This window comes from Scyliorhinus canicula, chromosome 5, assembly GCF_902713615.1.
Source record: "Scyliorhinus canicula chromosome 5, sScyCan1.1, whole genome shotgun sequence".
NCBI lineage: Eukaryota > Metazoa > Chordata > Chondrichthyes > Carcharhiniformes > Scyliorhinidae > Scyliorhinus > Scyliorhinus canicula.
The window spans coordinates 37,208,426-37,229,043 of NC_052150.1; the positions used below are offsets into that span (position 1 = coordinate 37,208,426).

The 20,618-nt window shown below is 47.4% G+C and overlaps 1 protein-coding gene across 1 annotated transcript in view; it reads left to right on the forward strand.

The window, feature by feature from the left end:
* Window positions 1–1,730: 1,730 nt before the first annotated feature.
* Window positions 1,731–20,618, forward strand: part of elmo1 (engulfment and cell motility 1 (ced-12 homolog, C. elegans)) — a 330,714-nt gene continuing 311,826 nt past the window's right edge. Inside the window, exon 1 of the mRNA XM_038796915.1 lies at window positions 1,731–1,868. The gene's annotated coding sequence lies outside the window, so the exon portion shown is untranslated. The remainder of the gene's footprint in view (window positions 1,869–20,618) is intronic.

Consider the following 20,618-nt stretch of genomic DNA (forward strand, 5'->3'; position numbering starts at 1 on the left):
GCCCCTCTTCCACGGCTACATTCACAGCCGGGTGTTCTAGAAAGGGAGCACGCAGTGTGTCATGAGAATGTCACTTTAAGAAATGTTTGTCTGCTCATGTTACTGCAGTGGTGTCAGAGTGTGGGTGGAGCTCGGCTGTCTGTCAGCTTTTAGTTTCACTTTGTGAAACGATTGGGTGTGTCTGTGTTTTTTTGGTTTCGTTTCAGTGTTGGAGCTGCAGCCAGCCAGAGAATGTGTAATGTTGTTCTCTCTGCCATATAAAGACTCTCTTCTGATCATTTGGTGAATTCAGAGTTCTAACTTTTCTCAGTAGTGAATTTAAACCTGATGTGCTTCTGTTAAAGTTTTTTAAAAATGTCTTATGGATGTTAAAAGGAAACCTTCAGGATTACTTAGTGTTGTATTCTTTGGGGGTTGTATTTGAATTGATGGTGGCTAAGATGTTCACTGTATGATTTAAAAAGATTAACTTGAGTTCATAGAATAAACATTGTTTTGCTTTAAAAAATACTTTTCAATTTCTGCTCTCCCACACCTGCAGAGTGGGCCATGTGCTCCCCATACCACAATCTAGTAAAAGTTGTGGGTCAGGTGAACGCCATGGTACACTTTGGGGTTCTCTGAACCCTGGCCCATAGCAGGTGTCCACTGGCACCATCGAGGGCTTCCATGCCCGATGGGCACCGCAAGGGTTGGGGTGCTTTATTGACCTCTTTAACTGCACTCTCATTTGACGTTTTAAAGTTTCCATTGATCTTTGTTACATTCGGGCATTGCCCCTAACAGGAGCGACCCTTTTTGCTTTGTCCCTAAGTTTGTTTCCTTTCTTCTATTTGGTTGGTTGACCTCAAAAGTGTGGCCAATCCACCTACCCTGCACATCCATGGATTGTGGGGGTGAGACCCATGCAAACACTGGGAGAACGTGTAAACTCCACAGGGACAGTGACCCGGGGCCAGGATCGAACCCGGATCCTCGCCGTGGTGAGGCAGAGGCAGCAGTGCTAACGACTGCGCCACCGTGCCGCCCGAACATAATAAAGTTGAGGACTACTATAATACTAATTACTGATTTACCTGACCCTTTGCTGCACCAAAATGGAAATCAAATAATGGAAGCCGAAAAATAGTTTTAAAAAAGCCACCGCCTCTCCTCCCTTCACTGAATCCCCATTCAGCACACTACGTCTTGCAGCAAACCTTACCGAAGGCACCCCCTTTTGTGCTCATAATGCAGCCAAGCAGATTGAGAATCAACCTGCAAAATCCTTCAAGAAAATGTCAATGGCAGGTGGTATGCTTGTCAGCCATGCTTGATGCAGGGTGGCACCCTTCACGCTATAAGCCTCTGGCCACAGCCTTAGGACGTGTTCCAGGATAAAGCAAACCTCTTTCCCCCTATGCACTGAATTCCCACTTTGAACCAAGTTTTCAAATATCGTGCCACTCTCTCTCACTCAGTCAGTCAGTCAGCAAAGCCCCTCCTCGCTGACAGCTGGAAAATCTCCCCCCACCCACCACACAGCAGAGGCCACAACAATCCAGCATCCTCCCCCACACTGGGCGCAACCATACTTTTACACAACCCAGGGACCGCCAGGCCGAGGAAAACCTGCCAGCCTCACTGACAGGAAACGCTGAGCTCGGATACATTTGATTTAAAAAAGAAAGAAAGTCTTGAATGCTCTGTGCGAAACTTGCCAGCTGGGTTGGCGTGGTGGGGGTTTTGTTTCCAGGTTTTGCTTGCGGTGGAGAGTGCGGCCAGCAGGAGGCGCGCGCGTGTGTGTGGAGGCGCCACTGCCAAGCGGGCGGCAGAGGCTGGCTGAGCGGGGCTGAGATGTTGGAGAGGGCGAACAGAGCAGAAGGCAGGTCAGTCACCGCTTCTTTCAATTCGCATCGGAGTGAGTCACTAACCATTAAAAGTCAACCTCCGGGGAGAAAGAGGACTGATTTTTGTTTTTTTTAAAAGAGTAATTATAATAAATTAATTGGATACTCCCTCTCAGCCATACAAATGTTAGTATTTTGTTTGAATGGGGCTTTGTGCATTGCCCCCCCTGGCCGCTGAAGAGTATTCACTAGTTTGCAGCTGGGCCCCGCGCTCTGTGCCTGATGATTGCTCTGCTTGCTGGTCACCAGTTGCCGCCACCCCCCTCCTCTCTCTCTGTCGGTGTGTGTGTATATTTTTTGAGGGCTGCAGGGATTTGGAGATGGGCGGAGTGCCAGAGGGGGGGCTGGCACCAGAGGTCTGCAGTCAATCTGGCCTCGGGTGCTTGGCCATTATTGACACTAGTCACGAATACCCGCCCTGAGCCGCAAGAAAACTGTATCTTAGCCAGGGAAATAATAACCCAAAAGCACCCCTCCCTCCCGGCGGTACGGTGCAGAGAGAGCGGCTCCAGGCGCTTCGACAACCGGGGAAGTGGCTGCAGCACACGAGGAGGACCAAGTCAGGGCTGCAACCCCCCCACCCACTCATTCTGCATTGGTCAGCAAGGCGGGCCGTGGAAACCGTGAGCAGAATGCGACTTCGGTGCTATTTGTGGAGCTGGTGTCAAAGCACACGGTTTGGGAAGCTTCAATCTGCTTCTCTTACTCAGTGACCCCCTCCCCCTCCTCACTTTTAAATGCAACAGCGGCCTGCTCAGTCCAGTCACGGTGGGATCATGTTGAGACATTGGTTGCCCTTCACTTTAAAAGGATGACCCCAAACCTAATTTTTTCTCAGCAGCACAAATCCTGCCCCCCCCCCCCCCCCCCTCTCACGGGCTGGGCGATGGTTGTTTTGAAGCACATTTTCTCCAAAGAGTTGTCAAATCAAGCAACTTGCAAAGTAGGCAACACACGCCAAGTGCAAACTGGAGTCAGGATGCAGGAGCCAGGGAACCTTTATTGCTTGCTGGTGTGTTTTGAAAAGCAGATTTAGACTTCCCAAATAGTTCTGTAAACTTATTGATTGGTTTGAAATAAACCCGTTGTTTCTTTTAAATTCCCGAGAAACAAACAAATTCATTGTTTCTCTTCGAATGCCCTGATTCTTTGAACACTGCCAATGCAGTTTGTAACAAATATAATTGATTTTACAGTGATACTTATTGTCACTTTAAAACAAATTGTACAGTATTTGAAGAGTCATTTTACTAATTGGAGCAGGGGTTATGAAGAGAAGAATCTTTAACCTTTGGGCCACAGAAGCCTACTTGTGATACTTATAAAGATGATTATTATCCCTGCCGCTTGTATTTTATTCTGGCCTTTTAAGCATCCCCGATTTTAATTGCTCTGCCACACGTGACTGCACCTTCAGCCACCTAGGCCCTAAACATTTCAATTCCCTTAACATCTCTGCCTCTTTAAGACGCTTCTTTTAAAACTTACTAGTTTGACCAAACCTTTTGACCATCTGCCCTAGCTAATATTGTGTTGTGTGGCGCAGTCTCAAGTTTTAAAGTTCCTTTACCTGAAGCACCTTGGGATGTTTTATTATGTTAAAGGTGTGATTTTAAATCATTGTCTAAGTGTCACGCTGAGTGGATTAGGTGACCATGGTCTTCCAGTCTTTCTGATCATAACAGTGGCTAACTTGGTTGTTGGAATTCTGGCTAAACTAGTCTTTAATGTCATCGAGGTCCACCTGCAGTTCATGGATGTCCATATCGAGCAAGTTGTTGGCCCAAGTACTGCTAACTCTATTCACACTGGTATTCTGATAAGAAAAGAGGTAGCATCTGGGAGAGAGAAATATTTAATGTTTCACATCTATAACCATGTGATGATGGAAATATTATGCAATTATTACCTCATTGTTGTATGAAAGCTGGCTGCTGAATTTCCCACATTACAACAGTGACTGCACTTGAAAAGTACTTTGTAAAGTGTGTGTGGTGTCCTGAGGTTCTGAAAGATGCTGTATAAATGCAAATTACTTTTCTTTCTAATCTCAATGGAATTGAGCCAGCCTAACTTCTCAATGTGAAGAGCCTATTTAAAGTTAGATGATTTCTTTTGAGTGTTGCCCTCCCCTTTTTAAAATTCAATTTAGAGTATCCAATTAATTTTTTCCAATTAAGGGGCAATTTAGTGTGGTCAATCCACCTAGCCTGCACATTTTTGGGTTATGGGGGCGAAACCCACGCAGACACGGGGAGAATGTGCAAACTCCACACGGACAGTGACCCAGGGCCGGGATTGAACCTGGGACCTCGACACTGTGAGGCAGCAGACCTAACCACTGCGCCACCATGTTGCCCTGGTGTCCTCCCTTTTAAGGAGTAGAAGCCTGACTCACCATACTATGGGGTGGGGGAAACGTTACTTTTTTTGGCTTCCCTCAAACAGGACTCCTCGTTTAAGGGCATGAGAATTTATATCCACGTTGTCTGGTGTAGAGAGTTCAGTGCATACTTGTTTTTCCACACAGACACACATGCTGCTCTCATTCTTTGAAGCCGCCTCACCAAACCAATCTATCTCCTGACCTATCTACTCCATCTTCAAAACTTGACTTAAATAGATTTCCTTTATACCAACCTGTTATGATGTAAACCTCCAGCAAAAGTTTGATATCCATTCCTCTCCTATTTGTACGAAATGCCTTGCGATAGTCGATAAATGCAAAGAGCTGACATCAGAGTGCCAGTTGCATTTTAAAAGCAGGACACAACTGTTGTAAGTGCAATTTTTAAACTTTTGTTTTAGAAGTGGTGTGTGCTAGGAACAGGGGAATGGAACAAAGCATGTGCGATCATTATTTTGTCCATTTTCAAATATTGTGTTTTGTATGTTCCCGATCAGTAAATTGCATTTATAAGCCAGCTCTAATGTCCCAAGGGGCTTTACTGAAATGTTGGTAAGGACAAAATTTGACATCGCGCCACATGAAAGAATGTTAAGACAAAAGCTTGGTCAAAAAGTGTGTTTTAAGGAATATCTGAAAGTAGAAGAGATACGTGGTGAGGTTTACTCCTAGGTCCAGAGCTTGGGGCCGAGGCAACAGATCGGCAAAGGAATTTGGGGTTGCATTAGAGGCCAGAATTAGAACAATGCAGAAACAAAAATAGGAGTGAGGCGGGCAAGTCTATAAAGGGATTTGAGTACAAGGATGTGAAGACTTCCTTGGCCTCAGTACTTTTTCCAGACTACCTTTTGGCGAAGGAAAAATAACTTTAGATATGAATCTCTTACTTTAAATGATGCATGTTTTCATCTCATCTTTTCGCCTTATAGCCTTTCCAGAAGGCAGTGACCCATGCTAAGGGTGTGTGGGACGAAGGTGTTGCACTGAGTATAATAGTTTGTCAGTACTTACCTGGTACTTTGGCAATCTTCATTTTTATAGGAAGAGCCTGCCCCCTCGGGTAGGTGTTAAAGATTTCATGGCACTGTTTTGAAGAAGAGCATGGAAGTTTTCCTCAGTTTCCTGGTCAAATTTATCCTTGAACCAATACCTAAGAATAGATGATTATCTCATTGCTATTTGTTGAAACAAGCTGGGAGCAAATATATGGTTGCGTTTCCTGCGTTACAACAGTGTCTACACTTTAAAAGCACTTCCTTAGTGTGCTTTGGGTTAACCTGGGGTTGTGAAATGTGCTATATAAATGCAAGTTCTTTCATATGTGACAATAAATGGTGTCAGCATCTGATATTCATGTGTTTTATTCATGCAAAGGCCAGCGACAGGAATGCTCACAGACAGTTGTAACACTTTACTGTCTACCTCCCTGACTGAACGAACCATTTGAAGGTGGTCCTGTGATTAAATCTGGAGCCTTTTCATATTATAATGCACCCAACAGCACCCCTCGAGATCCACATTGTGGCCTGATGGTGTGGTGATTATGTTACTGGACCAGAAGCCTGTTTGAAAAATCCAGAGCGCGAATTCAAATCTCAGCACGGCAGTTTTAGATTTTGAATTCAGTTTAAAATTTTTTGAATAAAGCTGGTATCCGTTCGAGTGGCCATGGAGCTGTGGTTTGTCATATAAACCCAACTGGCTCAATAAGGGTCTTCAGGGAAGGATGCGCGCCATCATTACTTGGTGTGGCAACAAATGTGCCTGATGTCCTACACCATTGTGGCTGGCCCTTAACTCTCCTCTGAAGTGTCAGCCACTCAGTTGACTCAATCTGCTACCAGTGCTTCACCTAAGGAAGGCCCATAATCCCCAAGCACCCCCTCCTCCCCAAAAGAGAAACAAGGGATGGGCAATAATTACCACCCTTTTGAGTGACCCTCACATTCCATGCATGAATAAAATATTTGAATCAAAACAATCAGGAATATTATCTGCAGAAGCCACAGAGTTATGGAAGATACTGCCGTAGCTGTTTTGAACACTTCCAGAAATCTCTTTTCTCTGACAGGTGCAAGATTGTTTGTCAACACGAGTCCTCCTCATTTTTGAAACAAATATTTTTATTCAAGGCATTTTCAATTATTTACAAACAAAGCGCAGCACTAATAACCGTCGCTCCCAAACCAAACTCCAAATGCCAAAAACCCTTGTATCTCAATCCACATCTCCTGCCCCTTTTTCTAGCTATAATATAATCCCCCAAAAGACCACCCCCACCCCCTATAACAACAACCTCCCCCCTCTGCCCGTTGTTCAGTCCTCCTTATAATTCAAGTATCCAGGCTGCAACCTGCAGCCATTGATGGATTAAAGTTAACTTGCTTCACACACATGCACTTATTTCAGACGATCAGGTATGGCTATGGCCTTGCCCAAAGAACTCTTTTTGAGTTGGTTTAGAAGGAGCTATGTTTAAACCATTTGCTCAGGTTATTTTGCGTTTTGTCAGTTGGTACTGTGGCCACAGTGTCACCAACAAACCACAAGGATGACAGCAGCCTGGGCTTTTGATGTCTCACTGACGCTTTGCTTTCAAACTAACCTGTAAAATGCACAGTTCAGAGCGGGCTGCAGGAAGTGATCAGAACCATTTCTGGTCTGCAGATTGGCATCTACTGAACAGTTCAACTTAGAAACCTGTACAGGAAATGGTTGTGAGAGTGTGAGAGCCTTATTTTGAAAGCAGAGCCTGGAGTTGTTTTGGCTTTAAACACTGTGCTGCACTGAATGTGACACTCTACGATTACCGACTTGGATTTTCTGAAATGTTATGTCAAGCGTATTGAAATATACAATTGGGAGGGGAGAATGAAAGCAAACTTCAGTTTATTACAGAGAGCTGCTGATTACAGTGATACTCCTGTGAGCTGTGCTGTGGTGTAAATTGTTCTCTTTAGATTTTAGTAACCAGTAGAATGATTTTTCAATAATGCAGAACCATTTCAGGAGCTAGAATTTGAGACATTTTTCAGAGTTCGATGTCATTCTTTCCACAAGCTCCTGAAAGTTGGTGGGTGTTGGGGGAGGGGATAATAATCAGGCCAAGCTGTCAAATTACTCAGTCTTGTCTTGCTGGGATCAAAGAGGATGTGCAAGTTCCAGGGCAGGCTCCGTTCCAGGAATAAACCTGCTCCAAAAATCTTCGCCGTATTGGAAATGGCTGAGCAAGATTTGAAGTGTTTTTACAGCAGATGCAGGGTGTAACGTTGCATCACTTGTGCTCTGCTGAATTCACAAACACTTTATTAAAAAAAAATGCTGTTGTAATAAATAACCATACTGTAAGTTTTCATTCTGGAATGGTACCCCTGCTTTTAAAAGCAACAATCCTCTACACTCTTACTTATACCCTCTGCACATCATCCCCAGCTACGTTGGCGGGCACATAAATGATTATGAAAACATTGTAAATAAAGCTTTGGTGCTGAATTTAAAAAAAAAACACATCCTTCCCTTTACCCTTGTAGGAAACTGTTTGCCTCCACCCCTGCCCCACATTCTCAAAGCTGGTTTAGTAATTCAATTTATGTCAGTGGTTAGCACTGCTGCCTCATAGCACCAGGGACCTGGGATCAATTCCAGCCTTGGGTGACTGTGGAGTTTAGATGTTCTCCCCATGTCTGTGTGGTTTTCCTCTGGGTGCTCCAGCTTTCTCCCACAGTCCAACGATATGCAGGTTAGGTGGATTGGCTATGTTAAATTGCCCCCTTGTGTCCAAAGATATGCAAGTTAGGTGGGGTTATGGGGTTAAGTGGGTAGGGTGGGATGTGGTCGCGGGTAGGGTGCTCTTTCAGAGGGTCAATACAGACCTAATGGGCCAAATTGCCTCCACCTGCACTGTAGGACTTCAATTCAGTGATACATAGGCACAAACATGCAGTTCATCCCTTCTGCGTGCACGGAACCTGTGCCTGGTTAAGTTTCAGAAAAGAGACATTACACAGATTTAACTCTTTTGCAGTTACTGCTCAAGACTGGCAATGTTTTCAAGCATACTTAAGTTTTGGTTCAAATACCAAAATTATGAAATTAAAGAGCAAGCTGGCTACCTGTTTGGATGACAGTTCTGTCACATGAGATGGGCAGGATTTTGACTGCATGATCTATAAAATATATATATATATATATATATTTTTTTTAAAATTCCTTTATCAGAGTTACAAAGCCAAAGCGCAGTGTGGACAGGGGCAAACCCCTAATCCAGCTCCTTGCCTGCTCCAAAAAAACAATTCCTAATCCCACTCCCCTGCCATACCCCTGTATCCTTGTACATTCTTTCTTTTCAGATAGCAATCCAATTCCCTTTGGAATACCTCTATCAGACCTGCCTCTGCCACCTTCTCAGGAAGTTCGTTCCAGACTCCAACCACCCTCCGGGTGAATTTTCTTTCCTCGCGTTACTTTCACTCCTTTTGTCCATTATTTTGAATCTGTGCTCGCAAATTTTTAATGCTCTCTTGAGTAGGAACAGTTTCTCACTATTTATCCTGTCTATAGCCCTCAGGATCTTAAATACCTCTATCAAGTCTCAGCAATCTCTTCTCCAAGGAAAACAGTCCCAATTTCTCCAATCTATCCTCATAGCTACAGTTCTTTATCCCTGGAATCACGTGAGTCTCCTCTGAGCTCCTTCTGATGCCTTTGCATCCTTCCTCAAGTATGGTGCCAGAATTGGATGCAATACTATAGATGAGGCCTAACTAATGTCTCATACAAGTTCACTCCTTACTCTTGTACTCAGTGCCCTTATTAATAAAGTTGAAGATACTATGCTTTATTAATTGTTCTCTCAACCTGCCCTGTCACCTTCATTGATTTATGGACATATACACCAAGGGTCCTCTGTTCCTGCACCTCCATTAGAGTTTCTCCCTTTATTTTATATTGTCTCTCCATGTTCTGCCTGCTAAAATTAATCACCTCCCACTTCTGTGCATTGAACTTCATCTGCCACTTGTCTGCCCAATCCACCAATGTGTCTATGTCCTTTTGAAGTTCCAGACTATCCTCATTACATTTGATATTTCCAATAATTTTATCATCCATAAATTAAAAAATAATGCCATGTACGCTGCAGTCTAGGTCATTTAATATATATCAGGAAGAGTTAGCACTGTTGCTTCACAGCGTCAAGGTCCCAGGTTCGATTCCCGGCTTGGGTCACTGTCTGTGCGGTGTCTGCGCGTTCTCCCCGTGTCTGCGTGGGTTTCCCCCGGGTGCTCCGATTTCCTCTCACAAGTCCTGAAAGACGTGAATTGGACATTCTGAATTCTTCTTCAGTGTACCCGAACAGGCGCTGGAGTGTAGCAGCTAGGGGATTTTCGCAGTAACTTCATTGCAGTGTTAATGCAAGCCTACTTGTGACAATAATAAAAATTATTAAGTGTCCCAATACTGGCTCCTGGGGAACTCCACTACAAACCTTCTTCCAACCTGAAAAACAGCTATTTATTGATCACATATTCATTCTTGTCCCATATTCATTCTTTGCTCATTGGATGAGTGTTGCTGGCAAGGTCGGTATTTATTGCCCATCCAGAATTGTCCTCAAGATGGTGTTGATAAGCCACCTTCTTCAACTGCTGCAGTCCATGTGGCATAGGAGTTTTAGGGAGGTTAATCCAGGATGTTTGACCAGTGGCAGTGAAGAAACAAGGATTGATTGCTGGGATAGCAGGATTTTTGCACAAACAGAGATTGGGTTGACTGGGCCAGTAATCCCTGGAGTAGAAAAATGAGAGGGGATCTTATTGAAATGTATAAAATTCTCCCAGGGCTAGACAGACTGGATGCAGGGATCCTGGGCGGGATTCTTCGTTTAACGACGGCATTATCTGGCCGCGAGGAGCAGCGATTTCCCCCAACACCAATCCACAGAGGCCCAGCGCGGAGGAACATAGGCCCCCCCCCCATCCCCCTAGAATCCGCCCGCCCCCCCCCCCCCAAGTCGGATCCCCCCTCCCCCACCCACCAGGACAGCCCACGCAGCCAGAACGACGAGGTCCCGCGGGGAGGGCCACATGCGAACGATGCCGGCGGGCACTCGCCCAACAGTGTGCGAAGAATCGCTGGGGGGGGTTAAGCAGCCCCCGACCACGCATTGGCACCAATTCTCCAGTCGCCGGAGAATCGGTGAACATTTCAGATTCTCACCCCCTCCCCAGGGCGATTCTCCGACCCAACATGGGATCGGAGAATCCCGCCCCCTGTTTCCACTGGCTGGGGGGGTCTAAAACAAGGGGCGACAGTTTTAGGAGCCTGGACTGAGGTGAAGAGAAATTTCTTCACTTGTAATGTGGTGAATCTGTAGACTTCTCATCCACAGACTGCTGTGGAGGCCAGGTTACTGATTATGTTAAGAAATACATTTATTTCTAGATGCTAAAGGGTATGGGGAGAGAGCAGGAGTATGGTGTTGAGTTGGAGGATCAGCCATGATCACAATGAATAGCTATTTTCTATGTTTCTTTGTTTTCACATTGTTCAGCCAGGCTGGTGTCATGATAGGGAGATGTTAGGAACTTGGGTCCAGAAATGATGTCGTAGGCAATTTAGGGATTAAACAGACTGAGGGAAAAGACTGCTAACAGCAGAGTCAGAGGGATATGCCCACTGTCTGAGTTACCTTGTCCCATTCAGACGTAACCTTGTTAGTGGGAATGCATAATATACCCTAATTCAGCCAGGATGATCCAGTCGAGATTTATTGTCATTCGGGACAACCTTGTTTGACCGGCCATTAGCTCATTACAGAGTCTGATGACTATTAGTCAGTCAATGGAAAGTTAGTTGCGTGTGAATTGCAGAGCTTAGAGAATTCGACCAGAGCGGTCAAGAAAGGTACCACCGAGGCAGGCTTTAGAAAAGGATTCTAAACAAATACCACGAACCGAAGAAAAATTGGTTTGTAAATGCAAGAATTGCCTTGGCCTGTCTGTGTAAGTGGAGCGGTTAATTAAAGTGATGTTTAATGGGAACTAGTGTATTAAGGTTAAGAAACTGTGCAATCTGGTAGTGTTAGAGCTGAAATAAAAGTTTAAATATTGTTTTCTTTTGTTTTAATAATGTTTGTTTATGTAATAGGGTGGCATGGTGGCACAGTGGTTATCTCTGCTGCCTTACAGCTCCAGGGACCCAGGTTCAATTCCAACCTCAGGTGACTGTCTGTGTGGAGTTTTCCCTTTCTCCCTGTGGGGTTTCCTCCCACAGTCCAAAGATGTGCGGGTTAGGTGGATTGGCCATGCTAAATTGCCCCTTAGTGTCCAAAACATTAGGTGCGGTTACTGGGTTATTTGGATAGGATGGAGGTATGGGCCTGAGTAGGGTTCTCTTTTTAGGGCTGGTGCAGACTCGATGGGCTGAATGGCCTCCTTCAGCACTGTAAATTCTATGATTCTATAATAACCAAGCCCTATTTCTTAGATTACTTCTGGAACGAATCGATCTTTCCGCACCGCATTCAAATTTTAAAAACTAATGGCATCTGGTCCCGTCTCTTAGCCACTGTTAGGAGCTGACCAGGCGCCCGTAACACTGGTGTGTAACTTGGATGGAAGGTATTCCCATTTGTCTATTGCCCTTGTTCTTTTAGGTAGTGGTGGTCGGGTATCTACTGTCATAGGAGTCTTGGATAGCTGCTCCAGTGCAAGGTGCTCATTGCTGCCACTCTCTGATGGTGGAGGATGAAATGAATGTTTAGGTTAGTTGATGAGGTGCCAGGCAAGTGGGCTACTTTGTCCCAGGTGGCGCCACACTTGTTGTGGTGTCACTGGAGCGGCACTCATCAGACAAGTCTGGAGTATTCCTCATAATCCTGATTTGTGTTTTGAAAATGCTGGACGGACTTTTGGGAATCGGGAGGGAGTTACTTGCTATAGAATTCCCAGCCACTGGCCTGTTAGTGTAACCACAGTATTAATGCGGTTGTTCCAGTTATGTTTTTGGTCAAAGGTAACCCCCCCCCCCAGCGGAGGATTCCGTTATGGTGATATCATTGAATGTCAAGGATTGGTGATAATATTCTCTTGTGTTGGAGATGGCCATGCCTGGCTGCAAATATTCCTCCCACTTAGCAGAGAGCTGGTGGTGAAGTAGAGCTCGGTGTCATCAGTCTATATGTGGAAACTAATGCTCTGGCTGTTGGACGATGACACCGAGGTGAGAAGTAAGAGGGGGACAAGCATGGATCCTTGTGGAGGTCTCCAGAGGTAACTGCACAGGAGCAGGAAGAGACGCCATCACAAGTGATTCTCTTGCTATGATTCGGTAGATTAAAATGAAATCATGTGAGAGCTGTCCCACTCAGCTACGTGACAATTCAGAAGCATTGGAGGGGGCGGGGGGCGGGGGGGGGGGCGGGGGGGGGGGGGGGTGTGTTGTCAACTGTGCCGGCAGGTCGAGAAGGATAAGGAAGAAAAGTTTTACCTTTGTCACCACGGACACAAAGGATGCCTTTAGTTACTTTGTAAAAAAATTTAAAGTACACAATTCTTTTTTTCCCCCAAATAAGGGGCAATTTAGCGTGGCCAATCCACCTAGCATGCACATCTTTGGGTTGTGGCAGTGAGACCCTGCCTTTAGTCACTTTCAGTGAATGTTGGAGAGAAGGTTGTTGATGAGGCAGCTCAACGTGGTTGGCCCTGGGAGCACATCCAGCAATGTCCTGGTGCTGAGATAATTGAGTACCGGTACTAACAGCCATCTTCCTTTGTGCTAGGTGCGATTCCAGCCAATGGATGGTTTTCTCCGATTCCCATTGACTTCAGTTTTACCTGGGCTTCTTGGTGACACACTCAGTCAAATGCTGCCTTGATGTCAAGGATCAACATCATCTCAGTTTGGCAATTCAACCCTTTAATCTTGGACCAAGGCTTTAATGAGGTCAGGAGTTGAGTGACTCATGCAGAACCCAAATTGAGCATTGGAGTGCAGGTTATTGCTGAGTAATGCTCCTTGATAGCACTGTCAATGACTCCTTCCATCACTTTGCTGATCATGGCATACAGACTTAAGGCGTTAATTGGCTGGATTGGATTTGTCTATTTTTTTGTGGACTTTTTATATCTAGGCAATTTCCACATTGTTGGATAGATGTCAGTGCTGCAGCTACACTTGAACGACTTGGTTAGAGACATGACTTCTGATTTACTTGAAATGCCTTGGAATTTTTCTTCACATGGAAGAGGCAAAGTGAATGTAAGATGTTGTAAATATCTTCTGTTCATGTCTTTGCAACATCCTGGAGGTTACCATTGATCAGAAACTGAACTGGACTAGCCATATTAATACTGTGGCTACCAGGGCAGGTCAAAGGTGAAGAATCCTATGGTGAGTAACTCATCTCCTGACCCCCCCCCCCCCCCCCCAAAGCCTGTCCAGCACCTACAAGGCACAAATCAAGAGTGTAATGGAATACTCTCCACTTGCCTGGATTAGTGCAGCTCCAACAGCACTCAAAAAAACTCGACACCATCCAAGACAAAGCAGCCTGCTTGATTGCCCCCCCGCCACAAACATTCAAACCCTCCACCACTGACCAACATTGGCAGCCGTGTGTACCATCTACAAGATGCACTGCAGTAACTCGCCATGGTTCCTTCAAACCCATGACCACTACCATCTAGAAGGATATCTGGGAACACTACCACCTGGAGGTTCCCCTCCAAATCACTCACCTTCCTGACTTGGAAATACATCACTGTTCTTTCGCTGTCACTGGGGCAATAAAAGCACTGTGGGTGTACCTACACTTCAGGGACTGCGGCTGTTCAAGAAGGCCCTGAGTTGTAGGTACACCAGCACCTTCTGATGGGCAATAAATGCTGGCCTAACTAGTGATGACCACATCCGGTAAATGAATTGAAAAGAAATGTTTGTGTTCGGAAAATAAGTTTTTGGCTCGGCCTTCGACAAAGGTTCATCTTCTCATTATGGCTCATTGAATTTGACTGTTCGATACTCAGGCATGTAGACCAAGGTGTCCCACAAATAAAAGCAAATTACTGCGGATGCTGGAATCCGAAACCAAAGAGAAAATGCTGGAAAATCTCAGCAAGTCTGGCAGCATCTGTCGGGAGAGAAAAGAGCTAACGTTTCGAGTCCAGGTGACCTCAAATCTTCGACAAAAAGTCATCTGTACTCGAAACGTTAACTCTTTTCTCCACCAAGATGTCCCATTTTGGTTTCTGATTCCTCGCTGAGTTAGCTGATATAATCCATGATGGTGATAGATGGGGTCGCACAGGTGGCACAGTGGTTAGCACTGTTGCCACAGCGCCAGGAACCTAGGTTCGATTCTGGCCTTGGGTGATTGTGTGGAGTTTACACTTTCTCCCTGCGTGTGTGTGTGTGTGTGTGTGTGTGTGTGTTTCCTCCGGGTGCTCCGGTTTCCTCCCACAGTCCAAATATGTGCAGATTAGGTGGATTGCCCATGCTAAATTTCTTCTTAGTGTCCATGATGTGCAGGTTATGTTGGGCTATGGGGATAGGGCGGAGGAGTGGACCTCGGTAGGATGCTCTTTCAGAGGGTCGGTACAGACGCAATGGGCCAAATGGCCTCCTTCTGCACTCTCGGGATTCTATGATTCATTGAAGTGCTGGCGATTTGGGGTTAGGAAGGGAAAATTGTCCAGGGCTCTTGGTCATGATTGCTATCCAGATCAAGGTTGGACATTGGATGAATACAGGACTGAGCAGAGAGAGCTTCAAAGTTGTTGGCAGGTGCTTTTTATTTTCAAATGGGTTCCTGTTCTGTTGGCTTCTGAACGTTTGCACATTCCACCTAGGCGCGCACAAATAAATGGAAGAGGTTGTTGATGTTATTGACTCTGTCGTATCCCAGCAGTCAAATGGTCAGCAGGTACTCCCCATTGAGGCTCAAACAGAAGGCATTGGACCCACAGGTAGACTGGAGCATTCCTGATGCACACGGAATTGGACTGCACCAAGGGTCCTGAGGTCTTTTGAGAAGAGGGAAATTTGCCCGAAAAGAAAGTTTGCTAAGAAGAGTATGTTAATTTTCAGGGTGGCACAGTGGTGCAGTGGTTAGGACTGCTGCCTTTAAGGGCAGCACGGTGGCACAGTGGTTAGCATTGCTGCCTACGGCGCTGAGGACCCAGGTTCGAATCCCGGCCCTGGGTCACTGCCCGTGTGGAGTTTGCACATTCTCCCCGTGTCTGCGTGGGTTTCACCCCCACAACCCAAAGATGTGCAGGATAGGTAGATTGGCCATTCTAAATTGCCCCTTAATTGGAAAAAATAATTGGGTACTCTAAATTTATAAAAAAAATAAATAAAATAAAAAAAAAAGGACTGCTGCCTTTGGCGCTGAGGTGGATTGGCCACGCTAAATTGTCCCTTACAAGGCCAATTCAGCTACCCTGCATATCTTTGGGTTGTGGGGTGAGACCCACACAGACACAGGGAGAATGTGCAAACTCCACACAGACAGTGACCCGGGGCCGACATCAAACCCGACTCCTTGGCGGCGTGAAGTAGCTGTGCTAACCACTGTGCCACCCGGCCCATAAACCTAGAGCGGGATTCTCCCATCCCGCGGCAGGCTGTCCACGTCGTCGTAAACGTTGTCGCGTTTTACGATGGCGTGAACGGTCTGCTCCCACGTCCAATTCTGGCCCTCATAGGGGGCCAGCATGGCGCTGGAATGGTTCACGCCGCTCCAGTTGCCGATCCCGGCGCCAACGCGAACATGCACGGTGGCCTCCTTCAACGCGCCGGCCCCAACGCAACATGGTGCAGGGCTACAGGGGCCGGCGTGTAGGAAAGGAGGCCCCCAGCTCGAGAAGCCGGCCCACTGATGGGTGGGCTCCGATCACGGGCGAGGCCACATCGCAGCCCCCCCCTCACAGGCCGCCACCCAATTCTTGCACGCAGAGTTCCCACCGGCTGCGAGCAGGTGTGGACGGTGCCGGCGGGACTCAGCGTTTTAACTGCAGCCTCTCGGCTCATCCGGGTCGGAGAATCGCCGGGCTGGTTGGGTAGAGCGGCCCCCGACTGGCGCCGTGTCAAACACGGTGGCGCCAATGGCGCTGCTTCTCCGCTCTGCGGAGAATCGCGTGCCGGCGTGTGGCCCGGTTGCGGTGATTCTCCAGCCCGGCCCAGGGCTGGGAGAATCCTGCCCCTACAGCTTACATAATGTATACACAAATGTAAGATTTAGCTTGCTGCTAGCATTCATCTGAATCAGAAGGTCATGTGTTCAAATCCTATTTCTGAGGTTTGTGCATGTAATCCAGGGAAATGCTATCTTTGTGCGAGATGCTCTGTCTACACTATATTTAACTCTCTGTATAAGAGTCATATAAGATCCCGGGGTGCATTCAAAGAAGAACTGATGAGTTCAACTTACCTGGAGGAGAGTTTGTGTAGGGGGTCGGGATTGAAGGCGCTAGCAACAGCGCCGCTCCCGATGGCCCCGGGGAAATACTCAGGGAGTCCGGTAATAATAGCTTCATTGAGAATTTGGAGGCAGTTTCGCCAACACTTTGGGTTGGGGGAGGGTTAAGGGAAATGCCGATTCAGGGGAACCACAGATTTGAGCCAGGGAAGTGGGATGGAAATTTTCGGAAATGGGAGGAGAACGGGATTAAGGCACTAAAAGATTTGTTTCTTGGGGGTCGGTTTGCAGGATTGAAGGAGCTGGGAGTGAAGTCTGAGCTGGAGCAGGGGGAAATGTTTAGATACATGCAGGTTCGAGATTTTGCCAGGAAGGAGATATGAAGCTTCCCAGTGGAGCCGGCCTCCACATTGCTGGACGAGGTGCTGATGACAGTGGGACTGGATAAGGGGGTAGTGTCGGTGGTTTACGGAGCTATTTTGGAAGAGGCGAAGGCACCACTGGAAGGGATCAAAGCAAAGTGGGAGGAAGAGTTGGGAGAGGATATGGAGGAGGGGATCTGGTGTGAGGTGCTCTGGAGAGTGAATGCCTCCACCTCCTGCGCGAGGTTGGGGCTGATACAGCTGAAGGTGTATGTAGAGCATACCTCACAAGGGCGAGGATGAGCCGGCTCTTTGAGGGGGTAGAAGATGTTTGTGAGCGTTGTAGGGAGGGCCTCGCAAATCACATTCATATGTTTTGGTCCTCTCCAAAGCTGGAGAATTACTGGAAGGAGGTTTTTAGGGTAATCTCTGGTGGTACACGTGAAACTGGACCTGGGCCCTCAGGAGGCCATTTTCGGGGTGTCGGACCAAACGGGTTGGAAATGGGTGCGGAGGCAGATGTTGTAGCCTTCGCCTCGTTGATCGCCCGAAGGTGGATCCTGTTGGGATGGAGAGCAGCCTCTCCACCCTGTGCCTTGGCGTGGCGGGGGGACCTTTTGGAATTCTTGACTCTTGAGAAGGTTAAGGTTGAACTGAGGAGAAGGATGGAGGGGTAGCCCCCCTCCCTATTGACACAAAAGAAAGGAAATAAAGAACCCCTCCCTATCCATTAACATAGCCCCCGCCCAATCAATTCCCCCCCCCCCCCCCCCCCCCCCCCCCCAGCAGCTAACAGTGACCAACTCCTTGAAGGAGGCGATGAATGGTCGCCATCTCCGGTAGAACCCTTCAATTAACCCCCTTCAGTGTATTTAACCTTCCCCATTTGTAGAAACTCCATTAAGTCACCTAGCCTAGCCAAGACACTGAGCGGAGTTGCCAACCTGCACCTCAGAATGACTTGCCTTTGAGCGATCAGCGAGGGGAAGGCTAGAACATCCGCCCCTGCATCCGTCCGCAGCTTCGGCAAGTCCGATACCCCAAATATGGCTACCAAGGGTCAGGGGTCAGTCTTTATATTCAGAATCGCTGACATGGTGTTGAAAACGGAGACCTAAAGGCTCAGCAATTTTAAACGGGACCAAAACATGTGCAGATGGTTAGCTGGTCCCCTCAAACAAAAAAGCAATAAATTCTAGTTCTGGTCAGCTGTGACCAAAACACTACCTTAAGCTGGATCAAGTTCAGCCTCGCTTATGACATGGCATTCATCCTACGTAGGACCTCATTCCACTCTTCACCCTCCAACATGAGCCCCAGCTCCCCCTCCTACTTGGATCCCCCCCCCCCCCCCCCCCCCCCCCCATCCTCCAGAATCAACCCTGATGTACCGGACGTGCTACTCTCATCCCTCTCTACCAAGGAGGATGGTGGCGCCTCTGGGGAAGGTTGAGAACGTTCGTCGAAGAAACATTCCTACCTGAAGGTACCTAAATGAATCCAAGACCAAGAGGCCAAACGTCTCTTTCAATCTCTCCAGACTAGCAAACCGCCCCTCCAGGAATAGGTCACATAATCTCTCCAGCCCCTTTCCCTTCCACACTCCAAATGTGGCATCAAACGCCAGCTCGAACAGGTGGTTACCACAAATGGGGCGGGGTGGGGGCGCGGGGGGGGGCGAGGACGGGCGGGGGGGGAGGGGGTGGGGGCGGGGGGGGGGGCGAGGGCGGGTGGGGTGGAGGGGGCAGGCGGGGGCGGGCGGGGGGGGAGGGGGTGGGGGCAGGGGGGGGCGAGGGCGGGCGGGGGGGAGGGGGTGGGCAAGGGGGGGGGGGGAGAGAGAAACACGCAGCCTTGATACTGCCCCCTGATTAAAATGGTGACAGAATTGTCTCCATATTTTTAAAGTGGTGACTATCACCGGGTTTGCTGGGTACTTTGCCGGTGCGACCAGAAGAGATCCCCTGCGTGACCCAGACTCCGTCTGCACCCAGATAGACCCCGGGTCTCCACACCATCCCAACACATTCTATGTATTGGCAACCCAGTAATAAATCTCCTCGGAGATTTGCCCATCCATATGAAGGTCGATATTAACCATTCCACTCGCCAACCCCCACCCCACCGCCAAAAGAATGATTTGGAAAGAAAGCCGGAAGACGCTGACATAGAAACAGAAATCTGGGCAAAATGTTCATGTTAACTGACTGAATCCTCCCTGTCAGGAACAAAGGAAGGTTGTTCCATCTTTCTAGGTCAGATTAGACTTTGTTCACCTGGGCTGGTATAATTGCGCAGTCAGGCCCAATCACGAGCCACCTGGACCCCTAGCTAACGGAAGCTGGACCTGGTCAAGTGAAAAAGATGTACCCCCAAACTTGCTCCATTTCTCAGGGTGCTGACCAAAATACTCGCTCTTCTCCAAATTTAATTTGTATCCAGAAAAGGACCCAAAGCTGTTCAGCATGGTGGGCACATGGTCCTTCACATATAAGAAAAGATCATCTGCATATAGGGACACCCTATGTTCCACAGCACCCCTAAATATCTCTCTCCACTTATCAGAGGCCCCCAGGGGAATGGGCAATGGCTCAATTGCTAATGCAAACAGGATGAGAGACGTTGGACACCACTGCCTCATCCCCTTGTGTAACCAAAAAAAAACCTCGATCTCATGGGAATGCTGGCCAGAGGAGCTTTGTACAGCAGATGTACCCATGACACAAACCCGCGCCCAACCCAAATGGCAAAAACCACAAAGAGGTACCTACACTCCACAGTATCAAACGCCTTTTCTGCATCTAATGACACAATTATCTCTGGCTCCGCCCAGCTGCTGGGATAAGAACCTCATTGAGCAGTCGCCTCACATTGGACACTCTTCGGTCCGTTACAAATCCCGTCAAGGTCCTCCGCAAGCACCTCCGCAAGACACGGTTCCAACCTCAATGCCAGAACATTAGCTAACAGCTAAGCCGTAAAATATGATGCTCGAATCCGCAGTCTAACTTTTAAAAAAGTTAGTGAACCCAATTAATTTTTTCCAATTAAGAGGCAATTTACTGTGGTTAATCCACCTACCCTACACAACTTTGTGTTGGGGGGGGCGGGGGGGGGGGGGGGGTGAAACCCGCGCAAACACGGGGAGAATGTGCAAACTCCACACGGACAGTGACCCAGAGCCAGGATCGAAACTGGGACCTCGGCACCGCGAGACTGCAGTGCTAGCCGCTGTGCTGCCCTCGTCTGCAGGATCCTTGATGTGAGTGACATAGCTGTGCGTGAGCGACACGGCTGTGCGTGAGCGACATAGCTGTGTGTAAATTGGCTGTGCTGTTTTCCTAAGCCTGCACTTCAAAAAGTACTTTGTTGTTTGTAAAGTGCTGTGGTATGTACTTGGATCATAAAAGATTCCATATAAAGGAAGTTTTATTTTGTTGCTCTATGGTTTGGGAATGGAGGGGGGCTACCATTTATGTTGCCTGGAGGTTGAATTCCCAAGTTTGAACTCACAGGTGAAGATTGCAGATAATATTTGGAGCGAA